The 9,840-nt window shown below is 34.3% G+C and overlaps 1 pseudogene; it reads left to right on the forward strand.

The window, feature by feature from the left end:
• The first annotated feature begins 407 nt into the window (after window positions 1-407).
• LOC135201174 (hemicentin-1-like) overlaps window positions 408-9,840 on the forward strand; it is a 29,114-nt pseudogene continuing 19,681 nt past the window's right edge.

The raw sequence follows: 9,840 nt of genomic DNA on the forward strand, positions 1-9,840 counted from the left end.
ATAATATATATATATAATATATATATATATATATATATATATATCTATATATATAATATATATATATATATATATACATAGATTATATATATATATATATATATATAATATATAAATGCATACACATATGATATTATAGCATATATTATATAAACGCATATATATACATATGGATATACATAATATATATTATATATATATATATATATATATACTATATATATATATATATATAATATATATATATTATACAGGTATATGTGTGTATGCACGTCTGTATACATCCGTGTATATGTTCCTGTAACTGCCAAATCATAGACCTTTCCCTGCACTGCAATTCTAACACAAGAACTCCAGTCATTATGAATCACTTTACCCACGCAAACCAAATCGCGCTTTGCATCTCTATGTCCCATTTCTTTCCAGCCACGGATGCTGGTTTGTCCTGGTCCTCGGGAGGACCTGAATTTGGCACACGGAGGAATCGGTGTCAGTGAAGGAAGGAGAGACGGCTCGACTCCCTTGCAGAGTCCTTCACCTGAAGGACAGGAAGGTAAAACAATTTGAAAATTCCTAAGGGTTTCTGTTTATTGCTTTTCATCTGGTATGTGGATTTAGCTGGTGAAATAAACTGCACTGTTGATTGGTGTATCAGTCCCGCTTGATTTGCAAGTCTATATAAATTTGTTAGGCATTTTCATATTTTTTTTTTTTTTTTTTTGCAAAATCGCAATACAAAATTCTGGTCACTAGCTGATTTTTATTGCAATTTCAACATTCGAAATGGAAAATTCTGGGTACTAGTTTATTTCTGTAGCAATTTCATCATTTTCAAGCGAAAACTATTTGAGTACAATTTTTTCGAGCTTACAATATTTATTTATTTTTTATGGCCGGAAGCCTAATGAACGAATAGTGGCAATTTTATTATTGTGGTTGCATTCTACCATAACATAGAGTCCGACTTCATCTCACAGGATTTAAACAACACCCGTCAGTCCACCGCATCTCACAATCTCCAAGCTATAGCAGATTCACATCAACCGTGCATCTGATGTCTAGGCCAGTCCCTTACGGCGCTCCTGATTGGCTGTTGATAAGCCAATCCCAGAGCTGGAAACTCTTAGTCTCTCTCGAGAGTTCACATACACAGGATGTACGTTCAACCTCTCCTGAGGGAAACTTTTGAAAGACGTATCCCTCAGAAGTGGAACATACATCTTGCCTATGTGAACTCTCTCGAGAGACCGAGAGTTTCCAGCGGCCAGCCCTGTGATTGGCTTATTAACAGCCAAGCAGAAGCGTCGTAAGGACTGGCCTAGACATCAGGTGCACGGTTGATGTGACTCTACTATAGGAAATTCAATCTATATACTCTTACTATTTGTAAAGGGCGATTTGAGATTATTTTAAAAAGCCTTAGCGCTCCATTTGTCACTTCTCTCCCTTGCTTCCATATTTTTTTTCATATATTTTGTATAAAATACTACGGATTTTGTATAAAATCCGTAGACCCCCATAGCTGAAAACATTTCACGAGTACCAGAGAATAATAAAATGAGGAAACTTCTATGATATTTTAAATGCAGTGTCTGTCGTTTTTCATGATTCATGAACATTTTTCCTCGCCTTAAAAAATGTTTCACTATGATAGGATACATAAATCGTGAGTGTGTATGTATGCGTGTGTGTGTATGTGTGTGTATTTTCAAAGAAATGTGTGTCCGGGTTGCTGTGGCTCCAACAGCATTTAAAATGAGAAAAACCACTGAAACCTAACAGAGAATTATGGCGGGAAACTCGTTTCTGAATGTGCCCCACAAATTCATTTTCATCTGCGTTCAAATCAAGTTCTCCAGCAATATTTTGTCTCGCATTGCATCCAGATTTATAATGAATAGACAAATAAACAAATGAAAAACATACAAATGAATGAATAAATAAATTGACTAATTAATAAAGAAGTTAAAAATAAATTTTAAAAAATTTAATTAATTTACAGATCGCCTCTTTTAATCTGTTAATAGATAATACAATGTTTTTTTTTTTTTAGAATTCTGGGTAACCTCGAGTACTAGTTTTTTTCGCTAACATAAAACCTAACGAACGGAGGGAGGGGGTGGGGACTGGTTCAGGGGGTAGAGGGGGATATGGGGGGATGGCTTGAATCTGAAAACATGGGGGTAGGGGGGGGTGGGGTGGAAATTGCTCCTCATGGAAATAAATCACGACTCTATCTTGATAGAGCAGCGGTAGAGCCGCAACTTCGAAAGATTTATCCGACTGAGCATCTGGCAAAAAAGTTATTATACTTTTGGGATAAAAAGATATTATACTTAAAAAAAAGTTCCTTATTGGACGAGTGGGGTGTGTGACTCGCCTATCAATCTGATAGTTCGAGTTCGCTCCCCGCCTTCCGCTAATTCGGTACCAGAAGAATTTATTTCTGGTGATTAGAAATTCATTTCTCGGTATAATGTAGTTCGGATCTTACAATAAGCTGTAGGTCCCGTTGCTAAAGTAACCAGCTGGTTTTTAGCCATGTAAGTAAATAACTAAACTACTCCTCTGGGAATTTCGTGATTTTACAGATTTACAGATTTTTTTAACACCATTTTTTTGACAAAATTCTAAATCACGTCAGTGGTGATTTTCTAAACTAATCTTTTTTGAGTTACCTTAAAATAAATATATACGGATTTATATCAACATTCCTCTTCAAATTCCCGATGTTATAAGGATTTTTCTAAGAATTCCCTTTCCAGTTCCATATGTAGAGTTTGTTACGTAGGTCTTCTGGAATTTTATATATATTATATATTATATATATATATATATACTTATAATATACCTATATATATTTAATAATTTATATATATATATATTTTTATACAATATATTATAATTTATAAATGGATATTTTTTTTATTATTTATTATTATATTATATATATATTATTATATATATGTATAACATAGTATATATATATGATATCGATATATTTATTATAGTTATATATAATATTATATACATATATAATATTATAACGTATACTAGGATATGTTATCATGTTTAGTAGTTATATATTATAGTATATATATGCGGTATAATGTAGTCGGAGTATAATATATAATATATTATATAGTATTATATGATAATATAAATATATATAATTATATACGTAAGATCATATAATTAATACTACTACTTATAAGATATTAGTTATGTGAGTATATATAATATATGTTAATGTATATTCATATATAGTAAATATATATATATATAATATAATATATATAGATATATGATATATATATAAATAGAATATATATATATATATATGTATATATGGTATTATATATATATATATATATATTATACATATATCAATATATATCTATATATCTATATCTATATATATATATATATATATATATATATATAGATATATATAGAATATATATATATATATATATATATATATATATATATATATATATATATATATATAAACCATTCCTTTCCGTACAGCTGCTGTAGCAAGCGATAGCAACAACAATAGTAGTAATAGCAGTAGCAGCAATAGAAGCAGTAATATAATAGCAGTAGCGATCACCGACGAACATAAAACGTTCGCCATCGAAACGTGACGAACGATGCCAGCAGCAATTGAACGCGGCCTGCGATCGAGCACCCAGAAACCATATTTAGGGGGGCGGGGGTGGAGACAAACCACAAACACAAGCGAGTGGGCGTCCAAAAGGGGAACACGACCCCCTCCCACCCCGCCTCAACGTTATTCATGTAATGCCGCTGTTTCGTGACCTCGCACATGGAACACGTGTTGTCGCCATGACGGGTATGCATGCATGCATACATGCATGCACCTGCCGGGCCAGTTATGAACCCGACGAATCAATTTCGGGGAATGGCGCGAAATTCGGGTCCGCGGCGAGAAATCCCATTTGGCGGGAAAATATGGCAGCGATGATTGGCCGTTCTGGATTGGTTGGTAAAGAGGGTACGACCATCGTGTGGTGTTTATTTAATTACGTTGTGAATTGATGGCTATTTTAGAGGGCTGTATTACGAAAACATGGTCTCTCTCATTTCTTCTCTCTCGTCTCTCTCTCTCTCTCTCGTAAGTAGCCATCTTGCTTGGTGAGACGTACCCGCGTGAAGTCACAATAATCAACAGATATCACAAGTTTAACATACGACTAGAATTTGAGAAACTATCTAGAAGTGTTCGTGAACTATCGGTGATAAGATTAGTGTGAAAATAGTAGGATAAAGCGTCTTCTAAGTTAGTTATCAAGTGGTAATACTATAAATCAGAACAAGATGGCAGTAAGTTCCAACTGTGGGAAGAGGTGGCGTAATTTGGCGTGTTTAGCAGATTCGCAATACGATGAGGTAGCAGGAAGGGAACTGGCATTTCTCATCTATGAAATCAGCAACAGTCCTAACCAAAAAGATACAAAAGCATTCATAGATATATTAGAAGGATATAATCCTTCAAACTGGAACAAATCTAATGAAAAACATCTTGAAAAATAATTGAAGAAGTTCCAAATAAAATCCAAGTGGTCAAGAGACTCATAAAGAAAAATATACATAAACCAACATATTCCGACAAAGAAAATGAATAAGGTGAATCTTGTGAATATCCTAATTGATGCATTAGGAAAAAGAAATCCAAAAGCATGCAAACTGTGTAAGGTTTGGTATAGCATAGTCAATCCACAAAACCTAATCAGAAAATGTGCTGCATGCAACATCCGACCATCCACGTGTGCTAGGTAATACAAGATTTGAGAAAAGACAAGAATTTTTTGTTCAAACATGTCTATCATAGGATAGACAATGTTATTAAATCAAGATTCCAATGTACAAATAGTTGAGGATGAAGAAGAAGAGAAGGGGAAGAGAGAAGAAAAGAAGAAGAGGAAAACGGAAGAGAAGTAAACAAAAATAAATGACAGAAAAAAATAAGGAAAACAAAGAACAAGATAAAAGTATGGATGCAGAGATACTCATTGATACTACATATGAGGCAATAAAGCAGCATACCTACGAAGAAAACAAATTACGATATGACAACAGAAAAGGGCAAATCCACGAAGAGGCTCTACCCAGATCTATACAATGACGGGAAAGAGGAAAAAATAGACAAGAAAGACAAAATCTGCAACCTTTTGAAAAGAGGGAATTGCAGATTTGGAGAAAGATGTTACTACAAACATCCTAAGATATGTCAAAACTATGAAATATATGGTAAATGTGCATACTTAGATGGATATGGGATGATTGCAGAGATCTGCATCAAAATAGTAAAAACCTAAAAGAAGGAAAAGGATGTAAGTCGACAAAAAATGCAAATATATGCACACCCTGTAGCCATGAATCATAATCACATAAATAACCAACCAAGTAATAAAATCCAAATAAGAAAGAACAAATAAAGAGAGAAATCAAGAATATCAGGTAAAAGAGAAAAGCAAACCACCAATGAGAATATGCAGGTGTCAGCAAAAAATTTCAAGCATCAGCTCCGAAATTCTACTCAAGAGATAATAACTGTATTTATTATGCAAGAGGATATTGCAGAAACGGAGAAAATTGCAGATTCAGACACAAAATTAATAATTATGATGAAGGAAGATCAAATATTATGGAAAAGTTGGATTTTTTAATGTCAGAATTTTCTGGAAATGAAAAAAAGAACAACATACCAGAACAGGAAAGAGACATGGGAAAATCCTTATTACTACCAGTATTAAATGAAGGAGAAAACACGCAAACCATCATAGTGATGAATGCGCAGGGTTTAGTTACGAGTAACTCAAAAAGAAAATAGAGTACTTAGAAGAACTAACCCAAAATGAAAAGAAAATAGATATAATGAATATAAGTGAAACCTGGTATTCCCAAGAGACTGGGAATGATGATCAAATAAAAGGGTTCCAAACTTATAGATCAGATAGAAAAAATAGGAATCAAGGGGGAACCGCAATATATGGGAAAGACAAAAAAACAAGGAAAAATATATAGAAATATTAGTAACTCAGAATGTGAAACTAATAGCGGTAGAATTTGAATCTGAAAATTGATAACATAGTAATATATAGACCTCCTAATACTAAAGAGTTTGACTTAATAATGAAAAATTGGATGATATATGTAGAAATCACAAGGACTGGACTATTCTCCTATCTGGTGACTTCAACTTTCCTTTCGTAGAATGGAAAGAACGAATAGGAGATTGTGGTTGTACTTATACATATAAAAAAGAGAGTAATAGTAGTGCAGAAGATAAGAGGCAATTTGAAAAGCTATTAGATATGCTACTAGAATACAACATTCAACAATAAATCACCTGCCAACAAGAAAGGAAAATACTTTAGACCTAATATTTGTGAACGAGATGAATTATGTTAAAGAAAAATAGTTTATAATGCGAGTATTTCAGACCATAATGTCATAGAATTAACAGTTCATTCCAAAGCAAGTGAAAATGAGATGCAAGAAATGAAAAAGTGGGAAGGATATGGAAAATACAAACTTTCTACAGTAAAAATATAAAATGGTCAGAAATTAATGAAGAATTAAACAAAGATGGATAACATTTTCGTAAGTGATGACATAAGGGTAAATACGGAGATATATTATATAAAATATTGGAGATAATAGTGGAAAAAAATTATACCGAAGAAGAAAAGTAAACATCATTCATGCATACCAAGAGACAGAGAAGGATCTTGTTCCAGAACAAAATCAGAAAGTGGAAAAAAGGTCTTGCAAAAGAAAAAATGCATGGAAAGTTATAGAACTAAAAAGTAAGATAGAAAATGCAGAACAAAAGATTATACAATCAAAAGAAAATGAAAAACGGGTCTTGGAAGAAAAAAAACCCTATTAAATATCAAGCAAAACCCCAAACTATTGTACTCATATGCGAAGAAGATGAATAAAAGAAGAATAGAAATAGGCCCTCTGAGAATTGAAGGGAGATTAACGAATGAAAAAAAGGAAATTTGCAACATACTGGCAGAACGATATAAGAGAGAATTCACCCCTAGAATAGATAATGAAGATAATGGATATAGAAGTAAGGGATGAAAATAGTGAATATTTAGCTGACATAGATATTAATGAAGCTGATATTGTGCAGGCTATTAATGAAATTAAAATGGAGCTGCTGCAGGGCCTGATGGAATTCCTGCTATTTTGTTAAAGAAAGTAGTTCATTCTATCGCAAAGCCCACTTGCAATATTATTAAGACAAAGTGTAGATACAGGCAAGATATATGATGGAGCACAAATTAGCTATATTACCCCTACTTTCAAAAGTGGATCAAGACTAGAGGCAAGTAATTATAGGCCTGTGAGTCTAACATCACATATTATGAACGTGTATGAAAGGGTAATGAAGAAAAATATTATGAAACATTTAATAAAAAATAATTTTGTTTAATAAAGGAACACATGGTGCGTACCCGGCAAAAAGTACACAAACCCAACTGCTTAGTCCACCGTGAAAACATATTCAAAATATGAAAAGCGGAAATGAAACAGATATGTGGTTTTATTTTTAGACTTTGCAAAAGCTTTTGATAAAGTAGACCATAATATATTAGCGAAGAAAATTAGAAAACACAATATCTGGATAAAGTAGGAAGATGGTTAAAAGAATTTTTACAACAACAGAAAACAGATAGTTATTGCAAAACGACGAGAAATCGATGAAGCCAAGGTAATATCCGGTGTGCCGCAAGGTACGGTGTTAGCTGCAATACTGTTTGTTATTATGATTGAAGACATAGACAATAATGTTAAGGATTCGGTAGTGAGTAGTTTCGCAGATGACACAAGAATAAGTAGAGAAATTACTTGTGATGAAGATAGGAACGCTCTACAAAGAGACCTTAAACAAAGTATATGATTGGGCAGAGGTAAATAGGATGTATTTAACTCTGATAAATTTGAATCAATAAATTATGGAGACAGAGAAAGAAAGATATATGCATATAAGGGACCTAATAATGAGACCATCACAAATAAGGAAGCAGTTTAAACGACCTTGGTGTGATGATGAATAGGAACATGTTATGCAATGATCAAATAGCAACTCTGTTGGCAAATGTAAAGCAAAAATGGGAATGTTGTTACGGCACTTCAAACAAGAAAAGCTGAACACATGATTATGCTTTATAAAAACATATGTTCGTAGTCCACTTGAATATTGCAATATGATATGGTACCACACTATCAAAAGATATGCACAAATAGAGAGTGACAAAGGTCCTTTACAGCTAGATAGAAGAAGTTAAGGACCTAGACTACTGGGAAACGACTACAATTCTTAAAATTATATAGTCTAGAAGGAGAAGAGAACGCTACATGATAATTCACAGGCATGGAAACAGATAGAAGGAATAGCCGAAAATATCATGGAACTAAAAATATCAGAAAGAGCAAGCAGAGGTAGATTAATAGTGCCCAAAACTATACCAGGAAAAATAAGGAAAGCACACAGGACATTAATCCACTACGCACCAGCATCGATAATGCAGCGTCTATTCAATGCGTTGCCAGCTCATCTGAGGAATATATCAGGAGTGAGCGTAGATGTGTTTAAGAATAAGCTCGACAAATATCTAAACTGCATCCCAGACCATCCAAGATTGGAAGATGCAAAATATACCGGAAGATGTACTAGCAACTCTCTGGTAGACATTAGAGGTGTCTCACACTGAGGGACCTGGGGCAACCCGAACAAGATGTAAGGTCTGTAAGGTAAGGTAAGGTAAGGTCTCTCTCTCTCTCTCTGTTGACTTTGAAAACAGGGTCTCTCTCACTCTCTCTCTCTCTCTCTCTCTCTCTCTCTCTCTCTTTTGGATGACTCTGAAAACAGGGTCTCTCTCTCTCTCTCTCTCACTCACTCTCTCTCTTGTTTGACACTGAAAACAGAGTTTCTCTCTCTCTCTCTCTCAGTCATGCATGTTGTGCTGATTGCTGAAGAGGGTAGAACCAAAGTAGCATGTTTATTTAAATGCTTTCTGTCTGAGTTATTGATTGTTTTTGAAGACGGGATGTTCTCTCTCTCTCTCTCTCTCCTCTCTCCAATAGCATCATCCTCGTCTTTCTCTCCTCCCCTATCTCCTCTCTCTCTTCTACTCTCTCTATCTCTCCTCAGGCTATCTGTAATGAGCGGCAAAGAGTGGTATGTTTATTCAATTACTTCGTAAATTATTGATTCTTGAAGACCACTCTCTCTCTCTCTCTCTCTCTCTCTCTCTCTCTCTCTCTCTCTCTCTCTTCTTACTTGCCTCTCTTTCTCAATCGCTCTCTTTGTTCCAGTCATGATAAATGACTGATCCCTGCAACAATAACTGGCAAAGAAATCCATAATTCATATTGAAGACGAAGCATCTCGTTGTAAACAAGAATAAAATTCTCCCATTTTCAGTCTTCTTTTTCTGTCCGCTCAGATCTTGAAAACTACTGAAGCCAGAGGGTTGCAAATTGCTAGGTTGATCATCCACCCGCAAATCATCAAACTTATCGAATTCTAGCCCTCTAGCCTTAGTAGTTTTTATCTTATTGAAGGTTAAAGTTATTCATAATCGTGCGTCTGGCAACGCCATAGGACAGGCCACCACTGCGCTGTGGCTGAAAGCTTCATGGACCACGGCTCACACAGAAAACGCGATTGCCATGTTTTACTTCGTTTCTTTTCTGCAACAGATGACGTCCGCTCCCTTCAGGGATTATTGGGATGCCAATATTAATGATACAAAACCCATTCTGTCCTTTCTCATTTCTCTTATCTTCTTT

The sequence above is a fragment of the Macrobrachium nipponense genome, chromosome 28, assembly GCF_015104395.2.
Source record: "Macrobrachium nipponense isolate FS-2020 chromosome 28, ASM1510439v2, whole genome shotgun sequence".
Taxonomy (NCBI): domain Eukaryota; kingdom Metazoa; phylum Arthropoda; class Malacostraca; order Decapoda; family Palaemonidae; genus Macrobrachium; species Macrobrachium nipponense.